This window comes from Phocoena sinus, chromosome 1 (genome assembly GCF_008692025.1).
Source record: "Phocoena sinus isolate mPhoSin1 chromosome 1, mPhoSin1.pri, whole genome shotgun sequence".
Taxonomy (NCBI): Eukaryota; Metazoa; Chordata; class Mammalia; order Artiodactyla; family Phocoenidae; genus Phocoena; species Phocoena sinus.
The window spans coordinates 68,501,061-68,521,010 of NC_045763.1; the positions used below are offsets into that span (position 1 = coordinate 68,501,061).

Below are 19,950 nucleotides of genomic sequence, written 5' to 3' on the forward strand. Positions count from 1 at the left end.
TGTGGAGAAAAAGGAACCCTCTTACACTGTTGGTGGGAATGTAAATTGACACAGCCTCTATGAAGAACAGTATGGAGGTTCCTTAGAAAACTAAAAATAGAACTACTACATAACCCAACAATCCCAAACATATACACTGAAAAAACCATAATTCAAAAAGAGTCATGTAACACAATGTTCACTGTAGCACTATTTACAATAGCCAGGACATGGAAGCAACCTAAGTGTCCATAGACAAATGAATGGATAAAGAAGATGTGGCACATATATACAATGGAATATTGCTCAGCCATAAAAAGAAACAAAATTGAGTTACTTGTAGTGAAGTGGATGGACCTAGAGTCTGTCATACAGACTGAAGTAAGCCAGAAAGAGAAAAACACATACCACATGCTAACACATATATATGGAATCTTAAAAAAAAAAAAAAGGTTCTCATGAACCTATGGGCAGGACAGGAATAAAGACACAGATGTGGAGAATGGACTTGCGGACATGGGGAAAGGGAAGGTGGGATGAAGTGAAAGAGTAACACTGACATATATACACTACCAAATGTAAAACAGATACCTAGTGAGAAGCAGCTGCATAGCACAGGGAGATCAGCTAGGTGCTTTGTGACCACCTACAGGGGTGGGATAAGGAGGGTGGGAGGGAGACTCAAGAGGGAGGAGATATGGGGATATACATATGCATATAGCTGATTCACTTTGTTATACAGCAGAAACTAACACAACATTGTAAAGCAATTATACTCCAATAAAGATATAAGTTTTTTTATTTAAAAATGTCTTTTCAGCAGCTACTGATGGCTTCCTAGACTCCTTGTTTCATTTGTTGATATTATCTATTATATTAACAGACTTGATACTAAGGATCCTTGCACTGATGTAATACACCCTACTGGGTCAAAATGTACTATTAGTCCGTTATTTCATATCTAGATTCTATTGGCTAATATTGTATTTAGAAATTTTGCATTTCTATATGTAAGTGAGATTGACCTTTTTTGATAACATTTTTAATCAGGGATAAAAGTATCGGGCTGGCCAAAAAGTTTGTAACATCTTATGGAGAAATCCGTACGAACTTTTTGGCCAACCCAATATGTGTACTTCACAGAATGCACTGAGTAGCTTTGCATCTTTAATAACATACAATACAGTTTTTTAAAAAAACTATATGTTGTTTATAAACTAAATAAAAGTCAGCTGTGAAACCATCTGTTATGCTGCCTCTTTCAAGGACAGATCTTCAATGACCTTTTCAATCCTTGAGCAAGAACTGGTCAATTCAACTTTTCTGCTTCTTGGGTCAATTTTATTAATTTATATTTTGGTATAAAATTATCCATTAGGGCTTCCCTGGTGGCGCAGTGGTTGAGAGTCCGCCTGCCGATGCAGGGGACATGAGTTCGTGCCCCGGTCCGGGAAGATCCCACGTGCCGCAGAGCGGCAGGGCCCATGAGCCATGGCCGCTGAGCCTGCACGTCCGGAGCCTGTACTCTGCAACGGGAGAGGCCACAACAGTGAGAGGCCCGCGTAATGCAAAAAAAAAAAAAAAAAAAATTATCCATTAATCTTGACTTTCAACTTTGGCATCATGGCATAACATGTAGTATTCTCAAGAAGGTTTGCATAAAATTCCGTTAACCTCTCCTATACCTGGGTATCTATGATGTCTCCTTCCTCATTCCTAATATTGCATATTTTTACTCCATTTTCTTCTCTTCTATATGAGGTTTATCTAATTCATCAGTCCTTGCAAAGAACCAGCTTTGGGATTTATCCTTCCCACTATTTTTGTTTTGTTGTTTCCAATTCCATTAATTACAGTTTTATCTTTAATCCCCATGTCCTATTTGTTTTCTGTTTTATTTTCTTAATCCCTAAATATGGGAACTGAATTCTCTTAGTTTTATTTACTTAATAATAAAAGTAGCTGCTTCTCTGGGTGGGGTGCTGTGTCAGGACCTTGCTTCAGAGAGCTGTGTGGATGAAAGGCTCTTGGTGCTCCAGCCAGGAGTCAGGGCTCTGCCTCTGAGGTAGGAGAGCCAACTTCAGGACACTGGTCAACAAGAGACCTCCCAGCTCCACATAATATTAAACGGTGGAAATATCCCAGAGACCTCCATCTTAACACCAGCACCCAGCTTCACTCAACGACCAGCAAGCCACAGTGCTGGACAACCTATGCCAAACAACTAGCAAAACAGGAACACAACCCCACCCATTAGCAGAGAGGCTGCCTAAAATCATAATAAGGCCACAGACACCCCAAAACACACCACCAGACGTGAACCTGCCCACTAGAGAGACAAGATCCAGCCTCATCCAGCACAACACAGGCACTAGTCCCCTCCACCAGGAAGCCTACACAACCCACTGAAACAACCTTAGCCACTGGAGACAGACATCAAAAACAACGGGAACTACGAACCGTGCAGCCTGCAAAAAGGAGACCCCAAACACAGTAAGATAAGCAAAATGAGAAGACAGAAAAACACACAGCAGATGAAGGAGCAAGATAAAAACCCACCAGACCTAACAAATGAAGAGGAAATAGGCAATCTACCTGAAAAAGAATTCAGAATAATGATAGTAAGGATGATCCGAAATCTTGGAAGTAGAATGGACAAAATGCAAGAAACAGTTAACAAGGACCTACAAGAACTAAAGATGAAACAAGCAACGATGAACAATGCAATAAATGAAATTAAAATCACTCTAGATAGGATCAATAGCAGAATAACTGAGGCAGAAGAACGGATAAGTGACCTGGAAGATAAAGTAGTGGAAATAACTACTGCAGAGCAGAATAAAGAAAAAAGAATGAAAAGAACTGAGGACAGTCTCAGAGACCTCTGGGACAACATGAAACGCACCAACATTCGAATTATAGGGGTTCCAGAAGAAGAAGAAAGAAAGAAAGGGACTGAGAAAATATTTGAAGAGATTATAGTTGAAAACTTCCCTAATATGGGAAAGGAAATAGTTAATCAAGTCCAGGAAGCACAGAGGGTCCCATACAGGATAAATACAAGGAGAAACACGCCAAGACACATATTAATCAAACTGTCAAAAATTAAATACAAAGAAAGCATATTAAAAGCAGCAAGGGAAAAACAACAAATAACACACAAGGGAATCCCCATAAGGTTAACAGCTGATCTCTCAGCAGAAACCCTACAAGCCAGAAGGGAGTGGCAGGACATACTGAAAGTGATGAAGGAGAATAGCCTGCAACCAAGACTACTCTACCCAGCAAGGATCTCATTCACATTTGATGGAGAAATTAAAACCTTTACAGACAAGCAAAAGCTGAGAGAGTTCAGCACCACCAAACCAGCTTTACAACAAATGCTAAAGGAACTTCTCTAGACACGAAACACAAGAGAAGGAAATGACCTATAGTAGCGAACCCAAAACAATATATAAAATGGAAATAGGAACATACATATCGATAATTACCTTAAATGTAAATGGACTAAATGCTCCCACCAAAAGACACAGATTGGCTGAATGGATACAAAAACAAGACCCTTATATATGCTGTCTACAAGAGACCCACTTCAGAACTAGAGACACATACAGACTGAAAGTAAGGGGATGGAAAAAGATATTCCATGCAAATGGAAACCAAAAGAAAGCTGGAGTAGCAATTCTCATATCAGACAAAATAGACTTTAAAATGAGGACTATTAAAAGGGACAAAGAAGGACACTACATAATGATCAAGGGATCGATCCAAGAAGAAGATATAACAATTGTAAATATTTATGCACCCAACATAGGAGCACCTCAATACATAAGGCAAATACTAACAACCATAAAAGGGGAGATCAACAGTAACACATTCATAGTAGGGGACTTTAACACCCCACTTTCACCCATGGACAGATCATCCAAAATGAAAATAAATAGGGAAACACAAGCTTTAAATGATACATTAAACAAGATGGACTTAATTGATATTTATAGGACACTCCATCCAAAAACAACAGAATACACATTTTTCTCAAGTGCTCATGGAACATTCTCCAGGATAGATCATATCTTGGGTCACAAATCAAGCCTTGGTAAATTTAAGAAAACTGAAATTGTATCAAGTATCTTTTCCGACGACAACGCCATGAGACTAGATATCAATTACAGGAAAAGATCTGTAAAAAATACAAACACATGGAGGCTAAACAATACACTACTTAATAATGAAGTGATCACTGAAGAAATCAAAGAGGAAATTAAAAAATACCTAGAAACAAATGACAATGGAGACACAACGACCCAAAACCTATGGGATGCAGCAAAAGCAGTTCTAAGGGGGAAGTTTATAGCAATACAAGCCCACCTTAAGAAGCAGGAAACATCTCGAATAAACAACCTAACCTTGCACCTCAAGCAATTAGAGAAAGAAGAACAAAAAAACCCCAAAGCTAGCAGAAGGAAAGAAATCATAAAAATCAGATCAGAAATAAATGAAAAAGAAATGAAGGAAACAATAGCAAAGATCAATAAAACTAAAAGCTGGTTCTTTGAGAAGATAAACAAAATAGATAAACCACTAGCCGGACTCATCAAGAAAAAAAGGGAGAAGACTCAAATCAATAGAATTAGAAATGAAAAAGGAGAAGTAACAACTGACACTGCAGAAATAAAAAAAATCATGAGAGATTATTACAAGCAACTCTATGCCAATAAAATGGACAATCTGGAAGAAATGGACAAATTCTTAGAAATGCACAACCTGCCAAGACTGAATCAGGAAGAAATAGAAAATATGAACAGACCAATCACAAGCACTGAAATTGAAACTGTGATTAAAAACCTTCCAACAGGGCTTCCCTGGTGGCGCAGTGGTTGGGAGTCCGCCTGCCGATGCAGGGGACACGAGTTCGTGCCCCGGTCTGGGAAGATCCCACATGCCGCGGAGCGGCTGGGTCCGTGAGCCATGACCGCTGAGCCTGCGCGTCCGGAGCCTGCGCTCCGCAGCGGGAGAGGCCACAGCACTGAGAGGCCCGCGTACCGGAAAAAAAAAAAAAAAAAAAAAAAAAAACCTTCCAACAAACAAAAGCCCAGGACCAGATGGCTTCACAGGTGAATTCTATCAAACGTTTAGAGAAGAGCTAACACCTATCCTTCTCAAACTCTTCCAAAATATAGCAGAGGGAGGAACACTCCCAAATTCCTTCTACGAAGCCACCATCACCTTGATACCAAAACCAGACAAGGATGTCACAAAGAAAGAAAACTACAGGCCAATATCACTGATGAACATAGATGCAAAAATCCTCAACAAAATACTAGCAAACAGAATCCAACAGCACATTAAAAGGATCATACACCATGATCAAGTGGGGTTTATTCCAGGAATGCAAGGATTCTTCAATATACGCAAATCTATCAATGTGATAAACCATATTAACAAATTGAAGGAGAAAAACCATATGATCATCTCAATAGATGCAGAAAAAGCTTTCGACAAAATTCAACACCCATTTATGATAAAAACCCTCCAGAAAGTAGGCATAGAGGGAACTTTCCTAAACATAATAAAAGCCATATATGACAAGCCCACAGCAAACATCATCCTCAATGGTGAAAAACTGAAAGCATTTCCACTAAGATCAGGAACAAGACAAGGTTGCCCACTCTCACCACTCTTATTCAACATAGTTTTGGAAGTTTTAGCCACAGCAATCAGAGAAGAAAAGGAAATAAAAGGAATCCAAATCGGAAAAGAAGAAGTAAAGCTGTCACTGTTTGCAGATGACATGATACTATACATAGAGAATCCTAAAGATGCTACCAGAAAACTACTAGAGCTAATCAATGAATTTGGTAAAGTAGCAGGATACAAAATTAATGCACAGAAATCTCTGGCATTCCTATATACTAATGATGAAAAATCTGAAAGTGAAATCAAGAAAACACTCCCATTTACCATTGCAACAAAAAGAATAAAATATCTAGGAATAAACCTACCTAAGGATACGAAAGACCTGTATGCAGAAAATTATAAGACACTGATGAAAGAAATTAACGATGATACAAATAGATGGAGAGATATACCATGTTCTTGGATGGGAAGAATCAACATTGTGAAAATGACTCTACTACCCAAAGCAATCTACAGATTCAATGCAATCCCTATCAAACTACCACTGGCATTTTTCACAGAACTAGAACAAAAAATTTCGCAATTTGTATGGAAACACAAAAGACCCCGAATAGCCAAAGCAATCTTGAGAACGAAAAAAGGAGCTGGAGGAATAAGGCTCCCTGACTTCAGACTATATTACAAAGCAACAGTAATCAAGACAGTATGGTACTGGCACAAAAACAGAAAGATAGATCAGTGGAACAGGATAGAAAGCCCAGAGATAAACCCACGCACATATGGACACCTTATCTTTGATAAAGGAGGCAGGAATGTACAGTGGAGAAAGGACAGCCTCTTCAATAAATGGTGCTGGGAAAACTGGACAGGTACATGTAAAAGTATGAGATTAGATCACTCCCTAACAGCCATACACAAAAATAAGCTCAAAATGGATTAAAGACCTAAATGTAAGGCCAGAAACTATCAAACTCTTAGAAGAAAACATAGGAAGAACACTCTATGACATAAATCACAGCAAGATCCTTTCTGACCCACCTCCTAGAGTAATGGAAATAAAAACAAAAATAAACAAATGGGACCTAATGAAACTTCAAAGCTTTTGCACAGCAAAGGAAACCATAACCAAGACCAAAAGACAACCCTCAGAATGGGAGAAAACATTTGCAAATGAAGGAACTGACAAAGGATTAATCTCCAAAATTTACAAGCAGCTCATGCAGCTCAATAACAAAAAAACAAACAACCCCATCCAAAAATGGGCAGAAGACCTAAATAGACATTTCTCCAAAGAAGATATACAGAATGCCAACAAACACATGAAAGAATGCTCAACATCATTAATCATTAGAGAAATGCAAATCAAAACTACAATGAGATATCATCTCACACCAGTCAGAATGGCCATCATCAAAAAATCTAGAAACAATAAATGCTGGAGAGGGTGTGGAGAAAAGGGGACACTCTTGCACTGCTGGTGGGAATGTGAATTGGTTCAGCCACTGTGGAGAACAGTATGGAGGTTCCTTAAAAAACTACAGATAGAATTACCATATGACCCAGCAATCCCACTACTTGGCATATACCCTGAGAAAACCAAAATTCAAAAAGAGTCATGTACCAAAATGTTCATTGCAGCTCTATTTACAATAGCCAGGACATGGAAACAACCTAAGCGCCCATCATCGGATGAATGGATAAAGAAGATGTGGCACATATACACAATGGAATATTACTCAGCCTTAAAAAGAAATGAAATTGAGCTATTTGTAATGAGATGGATAGACCTAGAGTCTGTCATACAGAGTGAAGTAAGTCAGAAAGAAAAAGACAAATACCGTATGCTAACACATATATATGGAATTTAAGGGAAAAAAATGTCATGAAGAACCTAGGGGTAAGATAGGAATAAAGACGCAGACCTACTGGAGAACGGACTTGAGGGTATGGGGAGGGGGAGGGGTGAGTTTTGATAGGGCGAGAGAGAGTCATGGACATATACACACTAACAAACGTAGTAAGGTAGATAGCTGGGGGGAAGCAGCCGCAAGGCACAGGGATATTAGCTGGGTGCTTTGTGACAGCCTGGAAGGGTGGGATGGGGAGAGCGGGAGGGAGGGAGACGCAAGAGGGAAGACATATGGGAACATATGTATATGTATAGCTGATTCACTTTGTTATAAAGCAGAAACTAACACACCATTGTAAAGCAATTATACCCCAATAAAGATGTTTAAAAAAAAAAAAAAAAAGACAACCCTCAGAATGGGAGAAAACATTTGCAAATGAAGCAACTGACAAAGGATTAATCTCCAAAATTTACAAGCAGCTCATGCAGCTCAATAACAAAAAAACAAACAACCCCATCCAAAAAAAAAAAAAAAAAAAAATTCACATTCAAACTTTTCTGAATGTCTTCAAAGCATTGTTTTAGAGTTGGATCATTCTAATCAGGATTCAAACCAGGTAGGCAGGAATAAAGAGGTAGACATAGAGAATGGACTTGACATGGGGTGGGAGGGCGAAGCTGGGGCGAAGTGAGAGTAGCACTGACATATGTACACTACTGAATGTAAAATAGTTGGCTGGTGGGAAGCAGCAGCATAGCACAGGGAGATCAGCTCTGTGCTTTGAGATAACCTAGAGGGGTTGGGATAGGATGGGAGGGAGGCTCAAAAGGGAGGGGACATGGGCACATGTGTATGCATACGGCTGATTCTCTTTGTTGTGCAACAGAAACTAACACAGTACTGTGAAGCAATTGTACTCCAATAAAGATCTATTTAAAAAAATAATAATAATAATAATAATAAAAGTATTTAAACTATACATTTTCTTCTTAATACCAATGTTTGCCAATGGGATGGAAATGTTCTTCTCACTGCTTTCTAGACAGTATGTTATCTCACTTTTGACTGCAAAACGTTTTAAGTGCATCAATACAAGGTTGGATATATATATACATATACATATATATACGTATATATATATGTATATATATTCATGACTGAACACTACACATCAGTTTAACTTCATGAACTGGATGGATAATTTATCAACATGAATAGATCTAAAGGACATAATGTTGAATGGAAAAAAAGGAAGATGCAAAATAATACATTCTCTGTGATACCACTGAAGTAAAAATTTAAAACCTGAGGGAAGAATACATTAGGAGTTTGGGATTATCAGATACAAACTACTATATATAAAACAGGTAAACAAGGTCCTACTGTATAGCACAGGAAACTATATTTAATTATCCTGTAATAAACTATAATGGAAAAAAATGTGAAAAATATATATATGTACAACAGAATCACTTTGCTGTACACTGGAAACTAATACAACATTGTAAATTAACTACACTTCAGTTAAAATAAAAAAAAAACAAAACAAATAAGAAAACAATGTTCAAAAAAAATAAAGCCCCAAAACAAAACATGCATAATAGCACATTGTATCTGTATGTACATATCCACTGTAGAAGGATAAAAATACAGTTTTGAAGGTTATGTACTCAGAATGTTGCCTCACAGCAAAGAAGAAAGGGGGACTAGAGAAAGATGAGTTCTCTCCATTCTGCTATTAATGTTCTGGTATTTAAACAGCTTAATGAGAATTAATTTGCAGATAACATGATACTATACACAGAAAATCCTAAAGATGCTACTAGAAAACTACTAGAGCTAATCAATGAATTTGGTAAAGTTGCTGGATACAAAATTAATACACAGAAATCTCTTGCATTCCTATACACAGAAAATCCTAAAGATGCTACTAGAAAACTACTAGAGCTAATCAATGAATTTGGTAAAGTTGCTGGATACAAAATTAATACACAGAAATCTCTTGCATTCCTATACACAGAAAATCCTAAAGATGCTACTAGAAAACTACTAGAGCTAATCAATGAATTTGGTAAAGTTGCTGGATACAAAATTAATACACAGAAATCTCTTGCATTCCTATACACTAAAAACAAAAGATCAGAAAGAGAAATTAAGGAAATAGTCCTATTTACCATCACAACAAAAAGAATAAAACACCTATGAATAAACCTACCTAAGGAGGCCAAAGACCTGTACTCAGAAAGCTATAAGATACTGGGACTTCCCTGGTGGTCCAGTGGTTAAGAATCCACCTTCCAATGCAGGGGACACGGGTTCGATCTCTGGTCACGGAAGTAAGATCACACATGTCACGGGGCAACTAAGCCTGCATGCTCTGGAGCCTGTGCACCACAACTAGAGAGCCCACGTGCCGCAACTACTGAGCCCCCACGCTCAAGAGCCCGCACACCACAACTAGAGAGAAGCCTGCTCACTGAAACGACAGATCCCACATGCCGCAACAAAGATTCTGCACACTGGAACTAAGACCTGACGCAGCCAAATACATAAAAATAAATAAATTTTTTTTTAAAAAAAACTATTTTTTAAAAAAAACTATTTTTTAAAAAAAAAACTATTTTTTAAAAAAGAAAACTATAAGATACTGATAAAAAAATCAAAGATGAACAAACAGATGGAGAGATATACCATGTTCTTGGATCAGAACAATCAATACTGTGAAAATGACTATACTACCCAAAGCAATCTACAGATTCAATGCAATCCCCATCAAATTACCAATGGCATTTTTTCATAGAATTAGAACAAAACATTTTACAATTTGTATGGAAACACAAAAGACCCCAAATGGCCAAACCAATCTTGAGAAAGAAAAACGGAACTGGAGGAATCGGGCTCCCTGACTTCAGACTATACTACAAAGCTACAGTAATCGAGAGATTATGGTACTGGCACAAAACCAGAAATACAGATCAATGGAACAGGGTAAAAAGCCCAGAGATAAACCCACGCACCTATTGTCACCTAATCTATGAAAAAGGAGGCAAGAATATACAATGGAGAAAAGACAGTCTCTTCAATAAGCGATGCTGGGAAAACTGGACAGCTACATGTAAAAGAATGAAATTAGAACACTCCCAAACATCATACACAAAAATAAACTTAAAATGGATCAAAGACCTAAATGTAAGGCCAGACACTATAAAACTCTTATAGGAAAACACAGGCAGAACACTGACATAAACTGCAACAAGATCTTTTATGATCCACTTCCTAGAGTAATGAAAATTAAAACAAAAATAAACAAATGGGATCTAATTAAACTTAAAAGCTTTTGCACAGCAAAGGAAACCATAAACAAAACGAAAAGCCAACCCTCAGAATGGAAGAAAATATATGCAAGTGAAGAAACCAACAAGGGTTTAATCTCCAAAATATACAAATCTACAAAACTATTAATCTACAAAACTCTAAGACTCCTCTGGAAGCTTGGGGATCACAGGTTGGAAATTACTAGAGAGCAAAAGATATTCCAACTGTGCATGGAAATTAAGGCTTTCCATAATTTGACCTCAATTTGTCCTGACCTTTGCAATCTTTTATCAGACAACTTTTCCCTCTATCTACCCTATCTGGACAATTTGAAATCTCCTCAGCAATAATGATGGTAATAACAACTGAAAAATCTTCCAGGTTGAAATGACAGCATCATGCTGTATGATGTACAGCTTTGGCAGGGGCTCAAGTGCCCATCTGTAGATTCAAAACTGCTTCTGAAGATATTACTTTTAAGGGGGTGGGGAAGATATTACTTTTTAGCAGTACAATCCCCTAATCTTCAGGCCCCAAATTCTGACCCAGTCATCCTAATAAAAGAATAGCAGACATTCACGTTTTAATACAGGAAAAGCATAGGGACCAGTGTTATTAATATTTGTTACACATCAAGACAGTTGGTAACCTAAGGAGAACCTTTTAATATTGAAAAACTGCCTGTATTCCATTATCTAGTCTATTCCAAAAAGTAAAGCTATTTATAAAGAATCAGAATCAAGCGACTGTGACAAAAAAATTTGTCATGAGAACTGGTTGCTAATTTATTAGTTACACAGAAGATTAATATGAATCCAGAAGAAACTCTATATTAGCAGATGGCAGAACTGTTCAAAATTCTTAACAAAACTCTGGATAAAGACACAGAAGACAGGCTAGTTAAATCTAATTACAAAATTATAAAAATAATTAAAGAAATGACATTTTATTTAGAAAAATGAGCTAAGATTAACAAGGATGGATATAGTATTCTATATTGGCATTCAAAGAGTCTACTGTCAGGGGCTTCCCTGGTGGCACAGGGGTTGAGAATCTGCCTGCCAATGCAGGGGACACGGATTCGAGCCCTGGTCTGGGAGGTTCCCACATGCCGCGGAGCGACTGGGCCCGTGAGCCACAACTACTGAGCCTGCACGTCTGGAGCCTGTGCTCCGCAACAAGAGAGGCCGCGATAGTGAGAGGCCCACGTATCGCGATGAAGAGTGGCCCCTGCTCGCCGCAACTAGAGAAAGCCCTCGCACAGAAACGAAGACCCAACACACCCAAAAATAAATAAATTAATTAATTAATTTTTTAAAAAAGAGTCTACTGTCTAAAGTAAGGCCAAAAAAATGGTTTCAGGTATTTAGATTCTAGATGCTAAAAGATGAAGGAAACAACAGTGCAGTTCTCACTCAATTTATCAACAGAATAGGTTTCACAATAAAAAGAGAAGCCAGTCTTATTGTACTCATAAACTAGGTAGATTATTTAGTGAACGTTTTATTTATGAAGAACGTTAAAAGCTACAGAATACAAATGCCTTCCATAGACAGTCTTAAATAATTTGAAAACTGTATCCTCATAAAGACAACACTATGGCTAAAAGTAAAGTTTCCGGAGCAAGGCTACCTGGGTTCAAATCCAAGCTCCACGTTTGTGACCAGGGTTAAGTCACTTCTCTGTGCCTCAGTTCCCTCATCTATAAAATTGAGATAATTACAAAAATCTACCTTGTGGAGTTGGGGGGGTGTTATATAACACATTTGTTAACATATATAAATTACTTTGAACAGAGTGAGAGTAAGCACTCAATAAATGTTAACTATTATGAGCAAAAATTGAAAGTATGGATGTTATGTTTAGACAGCAGAAGGCAAATGTTGGAGGACTTGAGGGGAGTTCCCTGGCGGTCCAGTGGTTAGGACTCGGCACTTTCACTGCCCAGGCCCTGGCTGGGGGACTACAATCCCGTAAGTCACTCCAAGCAGCCAAAAAAAAAAAAAAAGAGTTGGAGGACTTGATACATGCATTCCAATTATTTGGACATTATGACCAAAGTAAGAGAGATCTTTTCTTTTTTACGTAACTTGAGAAATTTAGAAATAGCAACTCCAGTCAATGGTGAAGATTTTCAACAATTAGTTATATAAAAATGGAAGGTGGAACCTTGGGAAGTAGGATGTTCCCCATCATTGTTACACACAGAGGCTGGAAGACCAACTGTCAGGTGTTTCAAAGGACAGCATTTTGCCCTAAAGTCAATTCTAAGATTCTTTGACTGCAGAAAAACTGATTTGTCTGTCAGTAGTTTCAACCTATACGACTCTTCCATTACTACAACTAATCTGACTAGTCCAACTGTACTATTTTATCTTTTACTTTTTTAAACTGTTTTTTTAAAAATAATTATTTATTTTTGGCTGCATTGGGTCTTTGTTGTTCTGCCTGGGATTTCTCTAGTTGCAGCAAGCGGGGGCTACTCTTTGTTGCAGTGCGCAGGCTTCTCATTGTGGTGGCTTCTCTTGTTGTGGAGCACGGGCTCTAGGCGTGTGGGCTTCAGTAGTTGTGGCTCGCAGGCGCTAGAGCGCAAGGCTCAGTAGTTGTGGTGCACGGGCTTGGTTGTTCCGGGGCACGTGGGATCTTCCCGGACCAAGGATCAAACCCATGTCCCCTGCATTGGTAGGAGGATTCTTAACCACTACACCACCCTGGAAGCCCCCAACTGTACTATTTTATTTTATTTTTAATTTTATTTATTATTTTTAGCTGTGTTGGGTCTTTGTTGCTGTGTGCGGCTTTCTTCTAGTTGAGGCAAGTGGGGGCTGCTCTTCGTTGCAGTGCATGTGCTTCTCATTGCAGTGCCTTCTCTTGTTGCGGAACATGGGCTCTAGGTGGGCAGGCTTCAGTAGTTGTGGCATGTGGACTCAGTAGTTGCAGTTCGCAGGCTCTAGAGCGCAGGCTCAGTAGCTGTGGCGCACAGGCTTAGTTGCTCTGCAGCATGTGGGATCTTCCTGGACCAGAGCTCAAACCCGTGTCCCCTGCCCTGGCAGATGGATTCTTAACCACTGCGCCACCAGGGAAGCCCAACTGTACTATTTTAAATACTAGGTTTCAAAATTATTTTAATTGTAAAAATACAACATTATAATAACCTTACAGCTTATTTTTCCATATTTACCATAGAAGAAAATTACTATACAACAAAAGCAAGCCAAAAACATTGACAATAGAAGTATTAATATCAGCAAAGAGTACAATAGGCCGAAAAGTTTATTTTATTCTAAATCAATTCATAATAAGAGTCCGTGGAGACTTTTAATCTATAAAATATGCTGATGAGCACTTTTAAAAAATATATATTTATTTGTTTGGTTGTGCTGGGTCTTAAGTTGTGGCTCATGGGCTCCTTAGTTGTGGCATGCAAACTCTTAGTTGCAGCACACATGTGGGATCTAGTTCCCTTACCAGGGATCGAACCCAGGCCCCCAGTGGATAAGACGTGGAGTCTTATCCACTGCACCACCAGGGAAGTCCCCTGATGAGCACTGCTTTATTTTTAAATTTATTTATTTATTTATGGCTGTGTTGGGTCTTTGTTGCTGTGCGCGGGCTTTCTCTACTTTCGGCGAGCGGGAGATACTCTTCGTTGTGGTGCACGGCCTTCTCATTGCGGTGGCTTCTTTTGTTGCGGATCATGGGCTCTAGGCGCGCAGGCTTCAGTAGTTGTGGCACACGGGCTCAGTAGTTGTGGTGCACAGGCTTAGTTGCTCCGCGGCATGTGAGCTTCCCCGACCAGGGCTTAAACCCGTGTCCCCTGCATTGGCAAGCAGATTCTTAAACAATGTGCCACCAGGGAAGTCCCCTGATGAGCACTTTTAAGAACTGTGTTTCTTGTCCTTTAAACAAATATTCTAGCAAACACAAACTCCTTAAAATCTTCACACAGATCTCACAGTCCTATAACTCTTCCCCTAATCGTTCTTAATTTTCGTTCAAACCATAACAAAGAAAAAGAAATTTAGTACTAATCTTCTAATTTCCCTTTTCTTAAAAACATCTGTCCCTTTGACCCTTAACAGTCTAATTAATGAGAGGCTTACTGAGTCTATTAAGAGAACTATATAATCTCCTAATTGATTGCTCTACCTGCAATCTAGCTGTACTAGAACCTATTCTTAACACTGCCACAATAGACCACCCAAAAGCATAGCTCCAACCCAGCAACCTCGCTTTAAATAAAATTCTTAATCAAGATTTGTAAACATTAATCAGCATTTCCTACAAAGAAAAAAAATCTGTCCAATAACAGCAAAGTATAGTCAACTGTAGCCTTATCTAGTTGAAATAATTGTGACAAACACTAGGCAGAGAGGGAAGAGAGAAGAGGGAGGAAGCAAGAGGAAGAGAAATGGAGAACAAGAATCAATGAATATAACAGAGTTCTAATAGAAGCACAAACCAGCTGATGGTAATTTTCACCCTAAGTCACTTCTGAGCAAGATGGAGGGGTAATTAAATTAACAGAATATCAACATTATGGGACAGTCATTAAAACTACTTAAGTAGAACATGTAGAATCATGGAAAAACAATTGCAACCACCATATTCAAATGAGAACCACTCTAAGAAATTTTGTCAATTTTTTTCTTTACCAGAATATTGTTGATTATAAAAAAGAATCAGAATTTATTCATCTAAATAATGCCTCTACTAAAAATATTAGCAATTCCTCCTTCAGGATTTTATAAATAGTTAAAAAATGTAAGAAATCTTCTTATTCTATGTCACATTCATTCTCATATTTTCACCATACTGCCATATTTCAGGACGCGCTAGCCCCAGGCATTTAGAGGCTAATTTAACAAAGGCCCAATCAAGTATGGGTCAGACACTGTGTATCTAGTAGGGGTGGCAGCACTGTTCAAATCTCCACCCTACTTTCCCTTTTGAATGACTGGTCACCTACACTCTACTTTATCAACACTCTTCAACACACTGTAATTCCTTTATTCTCCTGAAATAACTAATTTGAATGTCAGTGACCTTCTGTCAACCCTCCTCAATCCCAAGTTAGATAACTCTCAAACCTCAGTGCCATTTTAGCATCCCTCCTCATTTTCTATATTCTACCAGTTAACAAATTCTACTGCTTGCTTCTTTTATCCATCAGTTCTTAACTCACATTTCTTCTAGATCTCCACCTAAATTGAGGCTTTTATTTCACATCTTGATTATTTAATAAGAATGCCTATTAACAGACACAGTTGACATCCGGCCCCCATCCCTTCAGCTCACCTTGCAGCTGGTACAGATAGTATCCTGACAGCTTCCCACCTCCACCAACAGGAGCCTGCCCAACCCTAGCTAAGACAATGGGAAGTGCTCGAAACATTTCAAGAACAATCTCCGTCAGTGAGGACTGGAGTAGGTGGAAAAACTCCCCATCTACCCTTCAGTTAGTAGGACAATTCTAAGGCAGCTCTACAAAAATCTCCACAGGATTAACCCCCAGTTGCCCATCACTGGCTTTTTTTCCCTTTCCTGACTCTTTACCCACTCCCTCACTTGTGCTCCCTGGCATCTCACCTGCACCCATGTTATCTCAAGGTCTGCTTACAAGATAGCACTTTGGAGAAACTACAAGGGCCACAAAAGTGACACTATCGGGGCTTCCCTGGTGGCGCAGTGGCTGTGAGTCCGCCTGCCGATGCAGGGGACATGAGTTCATGCCCTGGTCCAGGAGGATCCTACATGCCGCAGAGCGGCTGGGCCCGTGAGCCATGGCCGCTGAGCCTGCGCGTCCGGAGCCTGTGCTCCGCAACGGGAGAGGCCACGACAGTGAGAGGCCCGCGTACTGCAAAAAAAAAAAAAAAAAAGTGACACTATCAAGATCTTGCTTAACCTAAAGCTGCCCAAGTGTTCTCTTGGTCTCAATCATCTCCCAATTACAGCTCATTCTGAATTCATATGGATCACATACCTCTTCTAACCAAACATTTTCAATGAAGCCCTTCGTAATTTGTCTTTCTCATCTCCTATTTCTAACTTAGATAAATCATAACTTATTATCAGCCAAATTGTTGTACTGATCCTTTCTCAAATATAAGTTGTACCTTTCCAGGAACGCAATAATCTATTGTTTTTAGAAATGTCCTCCAATATTCGCCTGTTGAAAACCTTGCAAAGCTCACTCATCTCAAATATCATCTCTATCAAGATTCAATCACAAATAATGCCTCCCTCACCTAAATTCCTGATTGTAATAGTCATAAGACATTTTACCACAGTTCTGTAAAAACCTACCCTACTTGACTACAAGCCTGACTTTAAATTCTTTAAGGGTAGAAACCATGTTCCATTCTTTTCATTTTCCAAAGGGCTTTCTTTCCCTGATAGACTCATAGATATTGACCTACATAGCCTTCTAGAGTAACTTTTGAAAAGAACATTTATTTTTATATATGCATTCTTAAGTATTAGTACAAAATTCATGCTCCTTTTTATAGACAAACAAACTGGGCTTATCTCAGACTCTCTGGGACTAACCTATTTATCAAAATGCTCCTGAAGTCACATGCAGACTTAAAAAAAAAGTTTAAAAACAACACTAAAGAAAGCTGTTACTTATTCCTTTATTTTTGGGAAATGACTACATTTCATGTTTCTCACCAAAAATCTTTCACCATTTATGTACTTCATTTCCTTGCAAAGAGTCCAGAGTCTGTCCCATGTTATACTTCACAGTGTTCCAATACTTAGCTGAATTCCAATTTATATCAAAGGTTACTTCAAGATTATTTCAGGCTTTAGGGAAATTCTGATCCTTACACAATCTCGAAATGCTTCTGTCATGGGAAAAGACTTTACTTCTTGGCATTTCTAACTCAGAGGACTGGCATGAGGATCAAATAAGATTGTATATGTGAAAGGTCACTGAAAATTCTAACAATAAATAAATGTTAAAATTATCTCCTTAACTCTGAATTTCAAACGATTAAAATAATCTATTTACTACAATCTAACGTCATTAAATGCACAGTTATTTTTTACAAATAGGTTATAAAGGTGTAAGTTATAAAGAGCTCAAGACAAAAAAGTGAAAGCTGGCTATAAACCAGATCAAAAATAAGAAGCAATCTTAAGTAGACTATCCCTCTTGCATATGGCAAGAGGTCAAATAGTTTATTCCTGCAATACTTTTGTACTGTCCTTTTTTTTTTAATCCTGCCAAAGTAAATTAAATAACATAAAGCCCCTGGTGTAGTATAACTTATTACTATTACTTTTCCTTAAAATTAGCACTGTCTTTCAATAAGATTCCTACTTTTCCCCATGTTTATATTAATAGCATGAATTCACTAACAATATTCATATTAGGTTCAAATCAAATAGCTTATTATCTGCTTTGGTCAGACCTTTCCAAATGATACAATTGTCTCAACCAGAAGTGGAACTAGAACAGCCCCATTATTTTTTGAAACAAGTTTTCCTTAAAAGAAAAATAATCTGATTAAACTAAAAAATTCTACTATTCTATACATCTATTAAGCAATAAGTCTAGAGATCCTTATCGTAAGTTTAGAGCCTATGCTCCTGCCAGCGTTTTCCCCTCTGGCCCAATTTTCCCGGCCTTATACTGATTATATGAGGCGTAAACCCTAAAAATACTTGAGTGCAAAACACCCATAGTCATCCAACAGCTCGATTTGCACCCTGTAAATATTCAAATGAAGAGCATTTTGTAGTAGGTAAAATATGTAAGAGTAACGGTCTGGGAAACCACACACCATGGAAACTGACTCAAACAAAAGCTGCGGATGGACAGACCGCAAGGAGTAACCGGTGAAACAGTAAGGATTAAATATTCGTCTTAGAAAAATTTCGGTGACGATGACGCCTAGGTTTTCCTGCTGACAATAATTAATAACGGGACCCCTGGGGCTGCACGAATGGGTCCGATCACCCCAACTACGCTGCAAAGCGAAACCAGAACCCAGGAGCCAGCGCACTGAGGGGCTTTCAGTCGCCTGCGCCCACCGTGCTGGGCTGATAAGCCGTCATGCTGAGACCGAGGAAAAGAGAGGAGGCCCGCTTCGGGACTCTTCTCACTCCTCCTTCCTCCCGCTTCCCAGGGGAGCGCCCCCTGGGGACCCTTCCTCAAATCTACGACAGACTCGCATCCTCCACCGCCCCTACTGGGGAGGCCACCAATCATCCCTGCAGCGCAGAGCACCGGAGGGGCCTAGGCCTTCTACCCACCCGCGCACCCACCACCACCCCGAACCAAGAAAATGAGGCCGCTGCAGCAGCCACAGCCCCGGCGCGCGGGAGCGAAAACACAGACCGATCCCTAGCTGCAGGCGAGGCGCACTTCGACCCCGCGCCCCTCCCAACAGCTACGCGCTCACCTCCACGGCCTTCCCCACGGGCCCCGCCAGCGCGGCCGACGGTGGCCTGCGGCCGCACCTCCCACCAGCTCCTCTTTTCTTCCCCTGGCCTAGGAGGGGTCGGTGTCACTTCTGGATGGCCGGAAAACGGACCCGCAGCTCAGCCTGCGGGATACCAGCCTCCCGGCCACTTCCCGCAACAGCTCCAGCTCCTTCCGGTGTTTTCGCGACCGCCACCGGCTTCTAGGGCGTCGCAGGAGGGCGAGGAGGGCGGGCAGGGGCGGGGCTGCGAGGAAAGCTCGTCCCGCCTCTGGGGCGCGGCCGCGGAGGCCGGCTCCAGGTGTGGAGACCCAAGCTGCTCTCACCGCTGGGACTTCCAAAGTAGTTAGCGGCACAGGGACCGTACGTGCAGAGCAGTTTTAGATCTGGGGCACTTTTCGTTTGTTTCTACACGTGTTCTTCCCCTCTTCTGCATTCACACTACGACCATTAGCAGGTCTGTCTCTATGCATTACAGAATTTGTGTTAAGGCTGTCCACTGAAGGGCCTCAGGTTTCCGACCTTGTGCAAAGAAAAATTAGACTACTTAATTCAATTCAACCCTTTTCCCTTCCTCTCGTCTTTCTTCTCCCAACGTCTTAGGACATAGACTATCTGAAAGTCATTGTGTTTCTTTTTCCACATCTACAAAGTAGAAATTCATCTCTCCCATTTTCCCTTAAGCCAAAATCAAGATCATATAAAATATTTATTGAAACTTTAGTATCTGCTTAGTG

General features: G+C 39.7%; 1 protein-coding gene across 3 annotated transcripts in view; it reads right to left on the reverse strand.

Annotated features, from left to right (window-relative positions):
- USP33 (ubiquitin specific peptidase 33) overlaps positions 1 to 19,428 on the reverse strand; it is a 71,023-nt gene extending 51,595 nt beyond the window's left edge. The window contains exon 1 of one of the 3 annotated variants that reach the window (XR_004351478.1): positions 19,196 to 19,419. The gene's annotated coding sequence lies outside the window, so the exon portion shown is untranslated. Of the gene's footprint in view, positions 1 to 19,195 lie in introns of all 3 variants that reach the window. The other 2 variants (XM_032643493.1, XM_032643501.1) reach the window with 2 other exon arrangements.
- Positions 19,429 to 19,950: the final 522 nt, after the last annotated feature.